Consider the following 20,378-nt stretch of genomic DNA (forward strand, 5'->3'; position numbering starts at 1 on the left):
GCCAACCACAGATCTCTTAGGTTTTCATCCCTTGCCAGGACCATTGCAAGAGCCTTCTGGTTAGTCTCTTGGCCTTAAATTTAATCCTAACTCTAACCATCTTCCAGTCAGCTGCTAAAGTGATTTTCCTGAAGGGCAGGTTCAATCACGTCACCCTCTATTTGGTAAGCCCCAGTGGCTCCCTACTAGTTCAAAGATGAAATACAAATCCTGTTTATATTTTGAAACATGATGCTTCCTCCTTTTCCAGGTTTTTTTTTTTTTTGCTTTACTCCTGAAAGATGAAACTACTTTGGCCTACTGATTCTTCCTCATGTATTCTATCTCTTGACTGTGCCTTTTCATTGACTGTCTTCCCTTCCTGAGATGTCCTCCTTCCTCATGTATACCTTCTCTTTTCCCTGGTTTCCTTCAAGATTCAGCTTAGATCCCACCTTCTGCAAGAAACCTTTCCCTCTTCTCCCACATTTCCTTCCTTCTGAGATTGTATTCCATTGCTTCTTGCTTCTTTATATATTGTGTTTGCTTGTAGCTGTTTGTTGGTTGCTCCTTTTATACTGTGAGCTCTTTGCAAGGAGCCGCTATTTTTTTAACCTCTCTTGTGTTTCTGTCACTTATCAGAGTGCCTAGCATCAAGAGAAGCTTAACTTTATTGACCAATTGACTCTCACTTGCTATATGCAAGATATTGTCTTTTTGTTATAGTCAGGCCATTGCCCTCAAAACTCTTAGAGTCTATTCATAGAGAATGAAACTCTGAAAGTTACACTGCACAACCAGATTTAATAAGAGGTCAGTCCACCAGTAACCAAATGGTATAAGATTAATCGTATCTAAGAGGAGTGGAACAAATAATAAAATAGCATAGGAGTTCAGAAAAAGAAGCGATCATCAGGAGCTCGATTGAATAAGGATTGCTTCATAGACAAGGTTTTGAGCTTGTTCTCCAAGAATGGGGCAGGATTTGGTGGATGGAAAGAAAACTCATATTACCTTCTACCTTCTTTAAAAGGGCTTCCTGTTTGTCTCCCTAGCTATGGGTGACATCTCAGTAGTTCCTCAAGTTTTCCAGTTGATCCAAGAAGAGGAAATAGTATGTGGGCAACTGCATAGAGATAGGGCTTCTGATACTCTACATTTTGTTAATCCTCCTTTTGTTGCTTTTAGGAGTGTTGCACCTCAAGTATATATGTTCTCTCATTTGTCCCTTGGGATGTTTGTGGGACTTCTTGGACGAAATATTTTACTTTTACTCATGCTTCAGTGATCCTGATTGAAAAAATGAGCAGCACCTGGAACCCTCAGGAATGTGGGGAGGATGTCTGTTTTCTCCTAAGGGAGCTAGATGCTGTACAAGATGTCTAATGGATGACACATGCTCATTTCTTTGACTATAGTTGACAGTACCCAGCTTGCCACTGATCTTGCGTTTTCTCCCCATTTATTTTGAGTTGGCTGGGCCAGATGCATATTATTCCCTCATTCTCTTGTCTTGACTCCAGATGCTCTTCACAAGGCTAGTACTATGTAATACCAGAATGCCTGCACTTGGATATTTGCATCATGACAACTGATGCTTTAATTATGGCCAGTAAATGCATTGTGATTTGATCTGTGTGTATTTAATAGGAATCTTGTGAATAGGTGCGTTAGGAATGTCTGTTGAATTTGTTGTTGAATTATTTGAGTTGAATAGATAAAAAAATGAGGCTCAGATCTGGAGTGATATGCCTAGAGTGAATGCAATTTAATAAGCGTTTATTAAGTACCCACTATATTTGAGGCACTGTAGATACAAATAGAAAAAAACCAAATAGTCCCAGTCTGCAAAGAAACTTCGATTTTTCTTGTGGCAGCAAGTGGGGAGACAATATATGCACACAGATCAGTAAATTATGGAGGAGAAAGTGGAGGAAGAGGAGGAGGAAAGGGGGAGGAGAAAAAGGAAGAAGAGGAGGAGGAGAAGGAAGAGGCAGAGGAAGAGATATTGCAGCCAATGTGGAGCAGTAGATCTTGGCTCCAGTCCCAGCTCAGCCAGTATCCATCTGTGTGACCTTGAACAAGTCCCTTCTCTGAGGTTCACTTTCTTTTATGAGGGAGTTGGATTTGCTGATCTTAAAAAGCTGACTTTCTCATAAATGAAAATAGAGAAATTGGGAGGTAGAACTGGGGAATTGCACTAGTAATGGAAACACCATTCTCCAAAAGAATGTTTTCCTATGAGACCCTAGGCATATGTCATGGCACATTCTTCTTTTATGTTTCTCATTTTCCTTTTCCTTTAAAAATGTACTTAAAATGTAGCCCAGAAATAGGAATGCATGTCTTAGGATGGGGCATAAAATACTAAATGGGTTATAGCTCAACAATTTACAGGCAAATTCAACTCCCACCAAAATGCTTCTCTTAAGCTAGATGAAGAGGAGATTCCCTGCATGTAGAGCTGCCGTCCTTCTAGACCATCCTCCTGTCTCAGAGATCTCACACTTTCTTCTTGCTTTTGCAACTCTTCAGTGTGATTTTTTCCCTTTGAAACCAAGAATTGTTTTCTGTTTTGTTCCTGTGAGTACTGCAACAGCTCTCAATTGGTAATGTGACCTGTGCTTGCCCAATTCGGCAGTGGAGCTTCCATGCTGCAGAATTTGGCTTCCGGCTAGTGTGGCACATGCCATGGCATGAGTGTTGTGCAGTCAAAGCCATTCTGGAGCTCTCCTTGCATAAGGCACGGCAGAAATTTTTCTCCAGCTTTCTCTTCCTTGTTCTGGACAAACAGGCTCATCAGCTGTTCCCTGAAGTTGTCCCGCTCCTTCCTTCCTCCTGGTATTTGTCTGGGCTGCTTTGTGGTGACTGAGTCCTCATGTTGGAAATGGGCCAGGCTGAATTCAGATTTGGCCTTGGAGATTTGGTAACTGAGAGACTTCTGGACACGTCATATTCCCTTTTTGGGTTTTAGAGTCCTCCTCTATAAAATGAATAATATGACCTTCAAGGTCCTGGCCAGATCTTTCACATTTTGCTCTTGGAAATTCTTTTTTCTCTTCCAAGCCCAAGTTAGCTGTAGCCTCAGCAAAACCATTCCTGATCCATCTGGGCTGAAAAGAACCTTCCTGCTCCATTTTCCTAGAGTACTGGAGAGCCTTCCCAGCTCCTTATCCCCCCGACTTATACAGTACACACTCTGCTACAGGTCTCTTCTTCCTCGCAATAGATTGCTTAAGAACGGCTTGCATTTAGTTCAAATCTAGTCACTCTTTTTCCTTTCAATTCTAATAATCATTCATAAATGTCTAGCTGACTTTGGCCTTGGAGGCCCTTGGTCCAAATCCTGTTTCAGGCATGCTGCCTTAGTAAAGGAGAACATCATTTTCCCCTCTGGGCCTAAGTTTTCTCATCTGTCAAACTACTGCAGTAGGACTAGATGACCTCACAAGGTCTCTTCTAGCTCCATACTTAGGATCATATATGCAAGGCAGTTTACCATGAGCTAGGGGGACAAAGATGCAAAGGGAGCAGTCCTCGTCCTCAGATGGCTTTCATTTTAATAGAGGTATATGTCACATGGATACACATAAGCATGCATTGGCTAATTGGAGAAGGGAAGATGAGTGTGGGCTTTTCAGAGGAGCTGTCCCCTGAGCTAGGCCTTAATAAGGCTCAAGTTTCTTAGAGGCAAAGGATGAGGAGAGGGCTTGTGTCAGGAATGGGGGCCAACTTGGGCAAGATTCAGGAGGCAGGAAATGGCAAATAGGCCAATTGGGTTGGAATGTAGGGTGTGTGAATGAGGAGTGATATAAGGAAAGCTGAGCACCAGAGAATGCTGCTTTCAAATCATGATTCTGGAGAAGACTTTTGAGAGGCCCTTGGACAGCAAGGAAATCAAATCAGTCACCATTTAAAGAAACTAATTCAGGCTTTTCACTGGAAGGTCAAATGCTGATTCTGAAGCTTAAGTACTTTGGCCACATGATGAAAAGATGAAACTCAATCGACCAGATCTTGATGCTGGGAAAGATTGAAGGCAAAAAGAAGGGGATGGCAGAGGATGAGATGGTGTCATTGAAGCAACAAATATGAGCTTGACAGACTTTGGGAGGTAGTAGAAGATAGGAGTGGCTGGCACGCTATGGGTTTTGGGGTCACAAAGTGAATAAGAACAACAATGACACCATAATGGAAGATCAGAGATGGATGTGAAATGTCCAGTTGTCAAACTAAACTGTTTGGAGCAGTTTGCTAGGCCTGGTGAGACCCACCTATAACCCCAGCCACCTGGGAGACTGAGGCTGGGCCATCACTTGAGTTCAGGAGTTTCAAGCTGCATGGCCTATTTCAAGCAAGTGTCAGCAGTAATTTTGGCATCAATATGGTGAACCCCAAGAGCAGAGGAGGACCCCCGCAGTTCATCTCAGGTTGGGTGAACAGGCCCAGGTCAGAAATAGAGCAGGTCAAAGTCAATCAATCGATCAATCACCATTTATTAAGTACCTACTGTATTCCAGGTCAAAGCTCTTGTGAGGATCAGTGGCGGTAGTAGACCTAGTACTTTCAGCTTGGGTTGGAGAGGGAGACCAAGTCTTTAAAAAAGAGAGTTCTAAAAATTTGAATTAAAAGCAATTTTAAAAAAAGATTTCCTTCCAACCTCTGTTCAAAAGGGGTAAGGACTTGGATCCAATGTGCATGCTACGTCGTTACCACTGGCGTGGTTATAAGGCCGAGACAATATTGCAAGAGAAAGAAAGCCAGATTGCTGAAATGGCCTATGTGAACTTTCCAAACACGTTAGTAACTATTTCAATATGATTGATTTCCTTTGTATTTCATTTTACACATTTAAAAATGTGAAGCTAAGAGAAGGCATCTATAGACTTAACCGGGGGAACACAAAGAAAGTTAAGACCCCCTGCCTGGGGGTTTATGTGGAAGGAAGGTTCATCTCCCTATCCCAGGCCAGCTCAGGAGAGAAGGAGCTCTTCATGTACCCATTCCCCTTCCCTGGCTCCCAGTACTGAGATCTATGTTCCCACGTTATGACATTTTCCTAGAAAAGAGTAAGTCTCTGATGAGGTTACACATTTCAGAGAAGTCAGTAAGGAGGTATAGGGGCTTAGCCCTTCTTGGTTCAAGGATTTTGCACAAGATCCAAGTAGTTTCAGTTTCAGTTTCAGGATGAAATGTAAAAGGAGGTGCAGGGGAAACTCATCTCCCCTTGAGAAAAAGACAAGGGAGAATAAGGCTGTGGAGGTTATCTAGTAATCCTTCTAGGATCCTGGCACAGGGGCTAAGGCATAATTGGTTGAGTAGGCTTTTCAAGACTTTCTGGTACTATAGGTACCAGTCATTTGCAAATTCAATACATCTCTGAGAGTAAAATGATGAAGCAATGTTTTTCTTTAATCATCTTTACCATAGCTAGCTGAAGGCTATCTCTAGGCTGTGCCAAAACATCTGGCTTTATTTTTACAATTATTAGTTGCTGTTTTTTCATAATCCCAGACATCTGGCTCTTTGGGAATAACTTAAGGTTATACAAAATATTCAGTGGATTGGATGGTTTCTTACTTTGTATCCAGAGGTTTTCGTATCCCCTTGATTCAAAGCCTAGTATGAATTACTGGAACAAAATAGTGTGCAAACCCAAACCACCATTCATTGCATTCGTGTACCCAATGAGATTTAAGAAATGAATCGGCTGCTCATTCCTCTTGCTTACCCTTGAAAGTAAGCACATTGGTCTCTTTGGCTTTCATCTTGTTGGGGCCTATGATTTCAAGTGGAGGGAGCTCTGGTGAGCAAGCCTCCTTGCTCTGCAAGCTCTAGTCCTAGAGAAGAACTGCCTGGGGGCAACAACAAGTTGTGACTTTCCCAGAGGCAGCTGCCAGGATTCATTCATCACTAGTATGACTTAGACCCAGACTTCACTGACCCTGAAACTGGCTCTCTAACCACTGCACCACACTGCTTCTCTCTTATTTTTTATAATTTTTAATTTTAATTTATACTTTTTACATTGACAGTTATGTCTATTGAGACTCTCCACAATGAATTCCCCTCCCCTCCACCTCACACACAAAATACATTTCCTGAAAACAGAAAAGCAAAACTATATTAATGGAGTGATTGTGCTAGTTGTGATAGTACTAATGCTTTCAACTTCTGTGACTGACCGGATTTGTGCTTTAACTTAGATGGCTTCATATCAACAGGGGCTCTCTCAGCACTCCTTCTCACTTCTGGACCAACCATGTGATTTCACTTCCACTCTATTCTCCTTATTGGAATCACATCAATACTCCTAACAGTATTCCAGTGATGATGAGATGTTGTACGAGAAGGAACCTTTCAAGGCCACCACACCCCTTTTGTCCAAAAAAGCCTACAGTATGGTATAATCCTCTTTACTGAGTTGTTTTGTATTAATTCTACCTTTATTTACATTGTTGCAATTGACTATAATTTAATATGCAAATGGATCTAGGATCTCATCTACTTGAGGGTATCCTGCAGTGGTGGAGATCCTTTTGCACTCCTGCCTGATCATGCTGAGGGTCTCTAGTTTATGTGCCAGGGGTTCCATACAGGGGTCATCCCAATGTGCTGGAGACATTTCCTGCTTTTCCCTAACATCACAAGAACACTGATGGAGGCCTTTGGCTCTGCCTGTCAGCCCTCATTCACTCTCACCAAGATGGCCAACCCATTTTATCTTCCTATCATACTTGTCCTTGATGATACCATTTATTCTTTTTCAAAGTTCTTTTTAGTTATACTTTGCAGACTGTTTGGACGCACTATTGCTTTTCCATTGCTGACCATATACTGTTTATTTCCAGGTTTGCAGAGACTCATGCAGCCCATGTTTTATTGATACAAAGCAACAAAGCAACCCCACTAGGACATTAGTATGAACAATATGGGCTTTTGTTTTTCAGGGAAAGCTCAATCCAGCCTTCCTATCTTCTCTTCCACTCTGAGCTCAACTCATTGAACCTTTTGTATTGTCTGTTACACATATACGTTCTGATGGACAAGTTCTATCGGTTTTTTGTTTAAATGCATATTGTAATATAGGCACTGAATATTCTTCATCCACTTGCTCTTTCTTTTATGGGTGGTCAGGTTGACTCTTTTGAGAACTTAGAGATCTTTTTAAGGTTTGGTGCAGCCGGCACAAAGCATGTGCAAATAAGGGCCCCTGAAGGACCTCACCATCCACAGGGAATCTCTGTACAACTTGTATTGTCCTTCATCACAGTTGTAAATGTTTTAGCAAGTTTAGGTCTCTTGGTGTTTTGATTTGCCTGCTGTTTGTAATCAGTCATTCTTGAAATAGTGTTATTCTTGTTTTATCTTTCAAGGGATATTGACTGATTTTGGTGGGAGATGGGAGATAACTTGGTGGAAAAAGTTCTGTAAGATGTAAGATTTGTTTAACTAAATCAAAATTCTGATTGATTAGGAAAAAACACAAACAAAATGAATACTGTTATTCTCTACATCTTTCTGCCAATTAAAAAATGGTGAAGTCATTGTTGAATATTTCTCGTAAAAACTGGCTTGTTCACTACTAAAATCGTCACTGAGGATGCCTTCAATTCATGGTTAGTTGGTTGGCATTAAGATTTGGGAGAATAGGCATGTGGGTATGGTTATTGATGTTTTCTCAGTTGCAATTTTTTGGGTATTTATAATGTTAGAGAATTTTTGGCATGCCTTTGCTATCATCTTCTTTAAATATCTTGAATATGGCGTGCATATTGTTACTTTATTTGTGTTTTCTTAACTAGGTATCACATCATACAAGTCTTCCCATGTTTCTACAAATTCTTCCTTTTTTCTCATTCCTTCAACTTTTAAAAACTTCTTTTAACAGATGGGTAATATCATTAATGTGGCCTTTCCATCTGGCAATACTGATCACAAACCATTCAAACCTTTTCATTCGGGATGAATCTTGACCAAGTTCATTCATTAATGCTCCCTAAAGGACCCACTCACCAAGCTAAAAGTCTTCTTCCAGGTGTTCTTATAGCTCAAGGATACTGATGTGGCACTCAAGGAGTCTCACTGTTGTTATCTTTTGCCGGTATTGCCTTAATTTTCCTGAAAACATGCACCTGTAAGGATATCCCTCATACCATTTCTTGAACATGGTTCGTTACTGGAAGCATACTGAAGTGTTCTAACGACCACCATGAATCTCTATGGGTCACCCACAGCTTTTTACTCTGTAGAGACTGTAATGTTACAAGATTGGCAACCACGGAGCTTTTCTGGGAAAACATTTACATTATAAAAATGGGTCTTTACGCAGGGGAACAGCTTGGGATCATTAAAAGAAAGGCCCATAGAGTTTCCCAAATGCAGTTCAGCCCATTTTTTTCTTTCTGTTCAGTTCTGGCTCCAATTCACTTTCCATCTGCAGTGCCTGTCCTAAATATATGTACTTATACTCAGGGAACATGCCATCCGACTGTGTGTCGGGGTGGACTAGAAACGTTTTTCCTATATGACTTGTTAGGGAAATCTCTTTTGAATAATTGTGGCTTTCATTGAGTTGGCCTTGGAATGTTATGGAACTTAATGTAATCAGAATACAATCACTTGTAAGGAAGGACAGAAGGAAAGGAAGAAGGAAGGGAGGGAGGGAGGGAGGAAGGAAAGAAGCAAAGGGGAGTGAAGAGTAGGGGTAGAGACTCTCAGCACTCTATCCACTGTGCAATCTAGCTGCCCTTTATGGTGTTTATACTTCATTTGACCTTAATTAGTCAGAAACTTATTGAAGGGAGTTATCTCTGTGCTTGCATTGATCAGGGAATCACAACCTATCTCCTTTACTTCCTATTCTCTCCTCTGATAGTGCCACCATCTTAGTTGTTGTAGGCCCTTTTAATTTTTGACCTGAGTTATTATAAAACCTGCTGGTGGGTCAGCCTGCCTCAAGTCTCTCCTCACTTCAATTTATCCTCCATTTAGCCATCAAAGTCATCTTCCTGAAACATGGATCTGAAAAATTTCATCCCCGCTTCTACCACCATCCTGTCAGGAAGCTGAATCCCTCTTATAGAATCAAATAAAGATTCTTTTGCTTGACTTTTAAATCCCTCCATACCCTGGCCCCTCTGTACCTTTCGAGTCTTCTTATACCTTTGTCCCCATCAATGATCCAGTGTCCTTGTTCCTCACACCCACTACTCTTTTTGCTGACTCCATTCCTTTTCAGTGATTTTCTCCCATCCTTGGAATGCTTTCCCTCTTCAGCTCAGACTTCTAGCTTCCCTGGATCTCTCCCCATGACTCAGCTCAAATGGCTTCTCCTTCAAGAGACCTTTGTCTGTTCTTGAAGACCCTACCCCCTGCACTGCCAGCACCTGTATTTGGAGATTACTTTTTATCTACTCCATGTTTGTCATCTTGTATGTATGTATTTGCTGAGCTTTTGTCTTCTCTGTTTGAACATGAACTGCTTGAAGGCAGGTTTCTCAAAAGAAACTCTAGATGTACAAATTTAGAGACTCCACCTCAAATGGTCACGTGGACTATTGATGCCTGACCTGAAGGAGAGCATTTCGAGCTCCTGTTGATCTGATCAGACACACTTGGACACACTGTACCTTGACTCTAACATAGTGATGACACTTTGGTCCCCTTTAAGAACGGAGGACAATAACCAGTGGATTTGAGGTCAAAGACTATGGTTTTTCATTTCTTTATAGCTCCAGTTCTTAATACCATATCTGGCACATAATAACAGCTTAAGACATACGTGCTCACTGATTTACTCAACCTCAAATTACTCTCCCAACATGCCGCCTCCTTTCCTCTTCACTGAACACTCCTGGAAAACTATACCTTTGCGTTCTTTCATTTAGACTAGGCCTTTGCTGCTACAAATGAAGTTTTACTGTTTCTTGATTGATTCTTTCATACTTAACCAATGTCTGTTCCTGTTCCTCAGGCTACCATAACATTCTTCTGCCTACCCTTTTAGCAGTGGACCTCCCTTCCTACTTTATTACAATTGAAGCTACACAAGTGAAAATCTTTCTTCTCCCATTGTAACCCTTAAATCCTTTCACTTTTGTTCTCACCTCTTTTTCTCCAGTCCCTAAAGAAAGATGGCCCTTTTTATCAAAGCCAACACATCTCTTTAATACCTTTAATCTAATCCCCTTCTATCTCCTCCCTATTACCATCTCCTCTTTTTCTAATTTTCAACCTTTCCTTGGCTCCTGGTTCTTCCTTTCTTATCCAGCTCTCCCTCATATTTAGGAAAAAAAACAAACTTTCAGTTGACCTTACCATACCATCAAGCTAGCATCCTTTTTGTTTCCTGACCTTCATTGCCAAACTCCTAGAAAAAGTAGTTTGTGCATCCAGCCTTTGTTTCTGTCATGAGTTCCAGCTGCATGTCATGCACTACTGCATGGATTTCTCCAAATGGATATCCCATGTTAATGTCAAACTCAACATTTCCCAAATGGAACTTAACTCCCAATAGTCATTCCTTTTTCAAATGTGCTTATTTACATCTCCCTTCTTCCAGTCATTCAAGTGCCAAACCTTGAAGTCATTGTTATTTTTTGATCTCTTTCTCACCAAAACTCCATCAAATTTCTCTGGATCTCCAGCTGGAATGCCCAATATTGCAGCAATCCAGAGGAATTTTCACCCAGGACAGCGAGGTTTCTTACCTGAAAGGGGGGAACATCAAGGTATGACAGTTGGGACCAGACTTTCCCTCTGAGTGGAGGAAACTTAATTTTCTTTTTTTCCCTTTTTATTCTCTTAATTGTCTTTGGGTTGGGGCAAGCTTTTGTGAGCATTAAAGCAAGTGGTAGCCAAATGGATTTGCAATAAATTTGCAATCCTAATGTCCTTCAGCTATGATAGGCCTCTGTCCTCGTGGAAGAATATTGAATTTCTTAAGAGCTATGACATAGATTTTGTCAAGACCCTCTAGTTAAAGGCACTTGGGAAAAGAAACAGTGGAAAGGACAATGCTTGAAACTCCCCAAGTCACTAGAGAGCTATCTACTTAATTACATTATTGTCTAGCCTAAATCTTTTCATCTCCTCCACAAGATTTGCATGAGAGATCTTATCAAATGCTTTGCTATATATACTCTCATATCAAAAGAAGCTCAGTAGGATATCTTATTACCTCTTTCTCTTTTGAGAAACACTTTGTCACATATTAATTATTTTTCTTTTAAGCATGTGATAGAATTTATGTATGAATCCATCTAGACACAGAATTTGCTTCTGAGATAAAGTTGTTTAGATTCTCTATTTTCAGTTTTATTAATTTTGGTATGATATATATGATGTGTATTTGTCCAGTTGTCTCCTTAAATTTTTTTACAACTAATTGAGTATAGTAATTTCAGAAAATTTCCTTTATTTTTCTCTTCTTTTGTTGTGGGTTCCCATTTTTCATTTTTGATCTTGGTAATTTGGTTTCTCTCTTTCTCATCAGATTAGTTAATGCTTTATTGATTTTCTTTCTCCTTTAAAAAATATCTGTTTTGTCTACAAATTCAGGAATATTTCTGGTTTCAATTTTGTTTATCTCTAAATTTTTACTTTTACATGTGGTTTGGATTGGTAATTTGTTGGATTCCCGGGGTTCTTTTTTAAATTAAAACACAGTAAGTAGAGCACTGGATGTACAGTCAGAAAGATCTGGATTTGAATCCTACCTCTGATTTTTGAAGTGTTGGTCAAATGGTATCTATTTTATATTATTTTTACTACTCTAATTTCCCATCTCACAAACCTTTTGAACAAACACCAAAATGACTGACAGAACAACTATATATGGCATGGTACACACCTGTAGTCTCCCATATCTCTATGGAGAGGAGGGAAGTGTGCTTCCTTATCCATTCTCCAAGACCAACCTAGCTCATTAAAATCAGTGAGTTTTATTTTTAGTCTTCTTTTCCTTTGCATTGTACTCATTGTGTATATTGTTTGCTTCAAATGAGATAATATTAAAGTGCTTATCACTGTTTGCATTGTAGCAGGTACTCCATAAATTCTATTCCCTTCCCTTTCCCTCCTCAAACTTTACTCTGTGTCATTCCATTTGAGAGTTTTTATGAATTCCTCATGGTCATGGTTTATTTCTTAGACAATAATTATTTCATTATGTTTGTATATCTTCAGTCACTAAATTAACCAACTGGCAAACATTTATTAAGCACCTACTATTCGTCAAGCACTGCACTAGTTTTTGTGACCTCCAAGTAGTAAACCCTTGAGAAAACCATCAAAATTGATGTCCCTGCTTCCTTTCTTTTTTCTTTCTTCTTAATACTCTGTAGTCTGACTTCCAAAGTTATTGTTCCAGTCTCACTTTGTTCAACTAAAACTGCTAATTACTTCTTAATTGCCAAAGCTAATGGCCTTATCTCAGTCTTCATCCTTCTTGACCTCTATGAAGCATTTGGTATTGTTGATCACCCTGTTTTCCTTGACATTCTTTCTAGACTATCATGATGCTGTTCTCTTATTGTTCTCCTCCTTGTGTGACTTCTCACACTCATTTGCTAGATTTTTATCCAGATCACACCCATTAACTGTGAGTGTCCCCCATGGGGCCCTCCCTTAGTTCTTTTCTCCCCTCTGTCTATACGTACGGTGACCTCATCAGCTTCCATTAGTTCTGTATCATCTCTATGCAAATGATTCTCAGACTTATTTATATAGTTCTAACCTCTCTCTTGACCTGCACTCCCACATAGCCACCTGCATATTAGACATCTCAAACTGGATATGCCATAGGCAACTAAAACTCAACATGATTAAAAATAAGTCAATATCTTTTCCCTTAAAATCATCCTCACTTCCCAAATTCCTGATTCTTCTTCAGGCTACTGGCTTCCTCCCAATCATAGGAGTTTTGCAATCCAGGTGTTATCTTTGACTCCTCGCTTGCCCAGGATATCTATTGACAAGTCTTATTGTTTCTATATTCACAATTTCTCTTGTGTAAGTTCCCTTATCTCTATTTACACAGGCACCATGCTAGTGCAGGCTCTCAGTATACTATGCCTGAACTACTGCAATTAGCCTTTTGATTGATCTCCCTCCCTCAGATCTCTCCCCACTTTTAATTCATCTTCTACTCAGCGATCAAAAAGCATCCTCCTAAAATGCAGCTCTGAGAATTCTAGGAATGGAGGACCAGCCAGTAAAAAGACACATAATTGGGAGATGAATTATCTTGTTCAAGGAACATCAAGGATGCCCAGATAAATGGATAATAAAATATATGGAAGCAAAGAAGATGCAAAAGGAATGGAAAGGTATAAAGAAGCCACTTTAAAAGCCAAACATAAGGTTCTAGTTGAACCTGGAAGTAATAGGGAACCACTGGAGTTTAGTGTTTGGGGGCATTGTTAACATGGTCAGATTTTTTTTAGTAAGATTTAACTTTAGGAAGATCACTTTAATAGCTGAGTGAAAGATGGACTGGAGTGGGGAGAGACTTAAGGCAGAGAAACTGACAGGCACACTATTGCAATAGTGATAAGAGCTTATATCAGAATGGTACCAGTGTCAGAAGAGAAATGGCAGAATATATACGAGATGTTATAAAGGTCAGAACAGCAGGACTTGGAAACTGATTAGATATGAGGGGTGAGAGTAAGTGAGAGGTGCTAGGCAGTAAGTGGATAGGGCACCAGGCCTGGAATCAGGAAGACCTGCGTTCAAATCTGACCTCATACGCTTATTGACTATATGATTCTGGACAAGTTACTTAACTCTAACTCTTAAATCAGCTTTCTCATCTGTAAAATGATCTGGAGAAGGAAATGGCAAACCATCTAGTATCTTTGCCAATAAGACCCCAGATGGTGTCCTAAACAATAGGGCATGACTGAAACAACTGAGTAACAACAAGAGTGAATGAGGAGCCAAAGATGAAAATTAGATCCTGAGTTTGGGTGATTGGGAGGTTAGTGGTACTCTCATCAGGATTAGGGAAGTTGGAAAGAGGAAAGAATGGGGGCGGGGAGGAAGATAATGAGTTCAATTTTAGACATATTGAGTTTAAGCTATTTGTAGGAATCCAGTTTGAAATGTCCAATACACAGGAGGAAATGCAAGACAGAGGTTGGGAGGAAGGTCAGGGTTGAGTAATTAGAGCTGGGAATCATTTGCATAGAGATGATAATTCAATTCTTGGAATCTGATGAGATTGTGAACTGTGATAATGTACAGGGAACAGTGAAAAGAGCCCAAGACAGAGCCTTTAGTAGATGTTAACTGAATGGAGAGTTCAGCAAAGGAAAGAGAAAGGTGATAACACTACTACTACTACCACCACCACCATCACCACCTTCTGGCTAGCAAGTACTTATATAGTATTTTAAAGTTAACAAAGTTATTTAAGACATTTAATTTTATCCTTACAACCATGAAGTATAGGTGTTAGAATTATCTCCATTTTACAATTTAGGAAGCTGACAAAGATGGAGGTTAAGTGACTTGCCAAGAATCATACTGCCAGGAGAGCCAGGAGAAAGCCAGAAAGAAATGCAGTAAGAAGATGATATCCAACACAAGAGGGTGATTGCCATTGTCAAAGGTTGTAGAGTGATCATGATCATTAAGAAGGTCATTAGATTTGTCCATTAAAACATCACTGGTAACTTTGGAAAGAGCCATTTAAGTTGAATGATGATGTTCTGAACCATAATGCAGAGAGTTAATAATAAAGTGAGGGGAAAAGAAATGGTTGCATTAATTGTAGATGGTCTTCCTAAAAAGTTTAGCCACAAAAGAGAAGAGAGATATAGGATAATAGTTTAGTGGGTATGGGTGGAGCAATATGTACATAAGGAAAGTTTGTATGTTAGAGAGAAGGGGAGATGATTAAGGGGACAGTGTTTTGGAGAAGATGGAATTGAGGGCACAGTGGTTAGATTTGGCAAAGAGAAAGGTCATAACTTCATCAAAGACTGGAAAAAAAGAGATTTGGGGATGATATCAAGGGAGACTGAGAACAAGATGAGAAAAAGGGAATTCCTGACAAATGGCTTGAATTTTCTTAATAAAGTAAAATGAGAAGTCTTCAGTTGAGGTGATGGGGTAAGAAAATATGGCAGAAATGAGAGGAGAGAGAAGAATGTGAAATAACTTTGGAGGAAATAAAATAGGGAATCTCTTAGGGAGGAATCAGGATTGCCTTGATGCTCTGAGTGCTACATTGAGATTAGGTCATATAAACAGTAATGTGCCCAGTCAGTTTGGTTACATGGCTTCCTCCAGTTTCTTTCAGCCATACATAAGGAGTAGAAATGGCAGATAGTGAGAGTAGTCCAGGGTTTTGGTTTGTCAAGGGATGAATAGCTAGGGACAAGGATAGCAAGAAGCTTAAAAGTAGAGGACAACAAGGAATTGAACTGCTTAACTATAGGGTCAAAACTGGAAAAGAAGGAAAGCAAAGTCAGAGCAGGGGTGATGGCCTGAGAAGGCACTGATGTGTAGAAGTTATGATAAGGGTGAAGAATAAGTTTAGGTGGGGAGAAACATATGGAGAATGATAGAAAGTTCTAAATATAGGAATGTCAGTTTTTGATTAAAGAAGTGGTAGATTTATGGGTAATGTTGAAATATAGGATATGATCAGCCTTATATATTACCCAATTAGAGATCATGGGTTTGAGCAGATCAAAGATCCAGTAGAGTAGGGTGTTTGATAAAGGGTCAACATGAATGTTGAAGTGTTCTATTATAAAGGCAGAAGTAGGGTAGGAGAAGACAGTGAGCCAAGTAATGAACTCTTTGAGGAAGGGAAAAGAATAACCTGAGGGCCAAAAGGCAACAGCCATTATGATCTGTATGGGGTGGAAAATTCAGTAGAACTTCAAAGGAGAAGTGTTTGTCAGTACACTGGGAACCAAAGAATATTCTGACTCCCACTCCAGAACTTGAATGTAGTTCCCTTGTTTACATTTTTTGGAAGTGTCTATCTTTGATATTGTGTCATCTGAAATAATTGTGGTATTTATTTTTAGATTTAGTTGAAGCATAATAAATTTGATTCTGTTCCTTTAACTTTATGTAGATCTTCCTGTTTTAGGTTGTTTTATTTTTCTTGCACTTTATAAATTGTTGGGCTGTGCTTCTAGTTCGGTTTACTTCTCTTTCATTTTACGGGTGAGTTTAGTTCCTTAACATTCAGAATTTTAATTGTTTTCTTTTTATGTGGTCCTGTATATCTTTTTTACTAGATACCTGCAACTTAATTTGCTAGCATTTGCTCCAAGTTGCCTCTCATATACAGACAATTCTCTCCCCCTCTCCTTTGCCCCAATCTAGACTCATATTTCTAAATGGCTCCTATTTCCTCACCCTTTTAGTTATACCATAATTTCTATAAAAGCATTTAAAATTAGTGTTATTGATATCAGTTAGTTCTGGATCTAATCCTCCTTCTTCCGCTATATTGAAACCTCCTTTGAAACAAAGAAAAAGTCAAGAAAAATCATAACTACATCTCTTAAAATAGGCAATATTCTGTCCCACAGAATCCCTAAATTTCACTCCCTATCTACTGAGAGGAGAGAGATAGGGTTACTAGCTGTCGAGAACAGAGATTATGAATCAGTTTGGTTTCTTCTTAATATTCTTCAGGTGTATCTTAATGATGTGCATTCTTCAGGTTCTCCTTATTTCACTTTGTATTAGTTCTATAAATCTTTCCACATTTCTCTGAATTCCCCGTGATTGTCATTTCTCTTCATATTCCATTACATTCACATAACCCAAATTTTCCAGTCCTTCCTCGGTTGATGAGTACTCATTTTATTTCCAGTTTTTTCTTACCACAAAGAATGTTGTTTTGTACCATGTCTTGGTCCATCTGGAGAGTGTAGGCTCTCCAACAGACTGGGTGTCACCTGGGTGCCAACCTCCTTAAGTTCTGAGAGGCTCATTAGCAGAATGTTGACTACCAGGTGATGAAGTACTTTGGCATGGTAACTCATTCAACTGTCTGCTAGTTGGTAAAAGATTGGTGTTCTCTTTAAGTGGTGTGAGCACCTACTCCACAGACATCATGGATTGAAGGACTGAAGCCAAGGGAATCAAATTCACCTCCAAGAATGGATACTCTTGGAGACATATCTTCCTGATCAGTTGAGCTGGACACTAATCTGGTCTTGGCTATGACTTCTTAAACCACCAGAATTGGGGCCAAGTTAAAAAAGGAGTGATGGTCTGAATACACAGGCAAATTCACAGAGATCAGAAGGGACATTTCACTTAGGAAGTTTCTTCATTAGTTTTGCAGTTTGGCAGCTGTCAACATTTCCAAACATCATCTCACTCAAACTGTTGAAAGAAAGAAACCCTTTGATTTCTCCCTAGAGACTCTGAGGCTAGAAATGGATCCTTTATAGTCTCTGTTCCATTTCAAACAGACTTTCTCCACCCCAATCCCCTCCCCTCCCCCTTAACATTCTTGCTGGCAAAAAAAATGTAATTTGTAAGCAGCTAATTAAGCAAGTTTTGTCATTTCAACTTGTTGCTTAAAATGGAAAAAAGTTAAGCAAATCTTTCTTTTTTATAACTAATTTTGAGGGATGAAATCTTGCATTTCTTGCATCATTCATAATGCAAATCAGTTTTTGTTTGTGTTTTATATAACTTTATAATTAGAAGTAAATATTTAATGTACAGATCAGGAAATCAAGTCTTATACCCAAAAAGTATAGTTTCTAGTTTTGTGAAGGCTAATGTAAGAAAGATTACACATACTGTAATTTTTGTTTCTTTAACCTTTTGAGGCTTTTCTTCTCCATCACCAGAGTACTTTGCAACTAGTCACTAAACAATAATGTGTTCCTCTGCTCTTTACTCCACCTTTACAGATGCCATTTGCATTAAATATTCTATAATTAACATTGCTAAGAACAAGTAAATATGTATAAGTAAAGTCAGTAAAAGAGACTGAATTATAGAGGCCTATCTGTTTAACCACTTTGTGTGACTACCTATTCTTTTCTGAATATTGATTGATGACTTAAATTGTTATTTAGAATGCATTGTGGGTGTTTATTGACTTGACACTATTTTTCAGCACATTAAAATCTAATGCAAAATATTCAATTCCCCTTTGAAAGTTAAAACAATTCTGAGGGCCAGCATGTTAAGTGAGAAAAATCTCTTGGAGTCTGAAATCCCGGCTCAGGGGCTCACTTTTCACATGGCCTTGGGCTACATACCTTCTTGGGACCCCATCATACCCTCCGCGGCAGAAAATGAAGGAATTGGCCAAGATGTTCTTGAAGGTCCCTATAGCTCCAATTTTATGATTTCATGTAATTGTTTCTACTTCATGGGGGACTGGGATGTATTCACATATGTTGTCACAATAAATCAGATAGGAAGTACTATGGATAGCTCGAGGAAGTGTTCAGTCTGTGAGCTGGGATTCTCAAGATAGACTTCCTTCATGGAGGGTTTTGAAGTTATGAAGTATGTTGATTTCACCTCCTCCCTCAACATCCATTTATTTTTGGCATTTGTATTACTGTTGGACAGAGGTGGTATGGTAGAGTAGCTGGAAAGGTGCTTGGTCTGGAAGCCAGCAAGCCTTGAATTCAAGTCCTTCCATTCTGGCTCTGGGATTCTGGACAACTCACTTAGCTTCTCAGTGTTCTGGCAGCAAAGGCACTGACCTGGACTGGTAGAGGGAATTTCCTCTTGAGAAGCTCCCTATACTAAAGAAATAATTAGGCTCTACCTGTCTGCCAAGTGGTACACATGGAACAGGAAGGGAGAATTTCAGAAAATTCCAAGTTACTTCTTGCTTGTGGTGTAGCCATAAATGTGGAGATAACCTGGAAAGAGGTTGGCAGAGTAAGGTAGAAAAGAGCTCTGCACTGGAATGGGAAGGCCTGGCTTCCACCCCCTATCCTCCAGCCCCCACAGTGCTTGTGACTTTGGACAAGTCTCTTTTCTCAGTAAATGCTAGATCAGGGATCCCTCACTACTTCACCTCACTACTACAACCTCTGGTCATTTTGGCTCATTTTGGCTCAGGGATGCCACGCACATTCTCTCCACATCATCATCATAACCTGATGATCAGCTAATGTCAATCAATCATCCAGAATTTATTAAGTGTTTCCGATGTGCTAGCTAAGAAGAAAATGAAGACAGCCCTCGATCTAGTGGGTCTTGTGTTCTATGGAGCAGAAACAAATAACAAATTAACATGGAAGGATATATAAAATCAACATTGGGGAGTTTGGGGAAGGTGCTAAGAACTAGGAGAAGGAAAGGCCTTGTTTAGAGGTAGTAGTTGAGCTGAGATTTGACAGAAAATAGGGATTCTAAGAAGAAGAGGCAAGGAGATCATTCAAGGCATGAGAGACAGTCTGTGCAAAGGCACATAGAGAAGAGATGTAATGATATGTATGAGAATAATTGCTGGTTGTAGGACCCTGGTCAAATCACTTCATCTTTGTCTGCCTCGGTTTCCTTGAGAGTGAAATGGAAATAATAATAGCATTTGTAAAGCGCTTTGCAAACCTTAAGTGATAACTGCTATTGCTAAGAGAAAGAAGAAATTTGGCTGGATGAAGAGGAATAATATATAATATATAATAAGGCAGGGGAGGTACCTGCTCAGAGCCAGATATGCAAGGAACTTGTTGTTTGCCATCTCCTTTGATCTTTCTAAGATTCCTGGAAGTTGGGTATTCTTATGTTCCTTAGCTTCAAGAAGCTAAAGTGATTTGCACATGCTCACACACCTGGTAATTGAAGTAGGATTTGAATCTAAGTCTTCCTGAGTCTGGCACTGGCCCTTCATTGAAGCCATGGTTGTACAAAATGTGATCTAATGAACACATCTTTGTGAAGAGAAACAGATTTAAACAGATTTTCATCAGGTGATTCCTATCAATTCAGAAGAAACATGCATTGTGTGGATACATTGAATTAGCTGATCTTGAGTGTCCATTTGGCTGGCATTCTCTGACTTATCGGGACTAAAGATGAGTCTGGAACTTTGTGTGTGTATTTACCTTCAGAGCTTTTTGCCAACAACAATCTCCCTATTTCCTCAGCATCTGAAACTCTGGAAGACCCCGTGGATACTATTTGGCTTAAGGCAGAAAAGGAGTTCCTGTTGGATCAAAAAGTAGAGCTCTGGCTCTTGTCATCTATTACCAGCCCACATGGCTCTCTTGATGAAAGGTAAGGCTATTGTTGGTCAGTTAGCAATGCCTAGTCATTTATTTGTTAGAATATCTGGATACTTTAGTATATTAAAGGATGCATTATTAGTGGTGTTGCTGTGGAGTGCCAGCACTAAATTATCTTAGATCTTCTCATCTTGGCTTTATTTACCTGGA

At 39.6% G+C, this 20,378-nt stretch overlaps 1 long non-coding RNA gene across 4 annotated transcripts in view; it reads left to right on the forward strand.

The window, feature by feature from the left end:
* The window catches only part of LOC141548256 (uncharacterized), a 416,517-nt gene that overhangs the window by 206,399 nt on the left and 189,740 nt on the right, over window positions 1–20,378 (forward strand). For all 4 annotated transcript variants that reach the window (XR_012483868.1, XR_012483867.1, XR_012483869.1 and 1 more), the window contains one exon: window positions 20,091–20,220. This is a non-coding gene — a long non-coding RNA (uncharacterized LOC141548256). The remainder of the gene's footprint in view (window positions 1–20,090; window positions 20,221–20,378) is intronic.

This window comes from Sminthopsis crassicaudata, chromosome X (assembly GCF_048593235.1).
Source record: "Sminthopsis crassicaudata isolate SCR6 chromosome X, ASM4859323v1, whole genome shotgun sequence".
In the NCBI taxonomy this organism is placed as follows: Eukaryota; Metazoa; Chordata; class Mammalia; order Dasyuromorphia; family Dasyuridae; genus Sminthopsis; species Sminthopsis crassicaudata.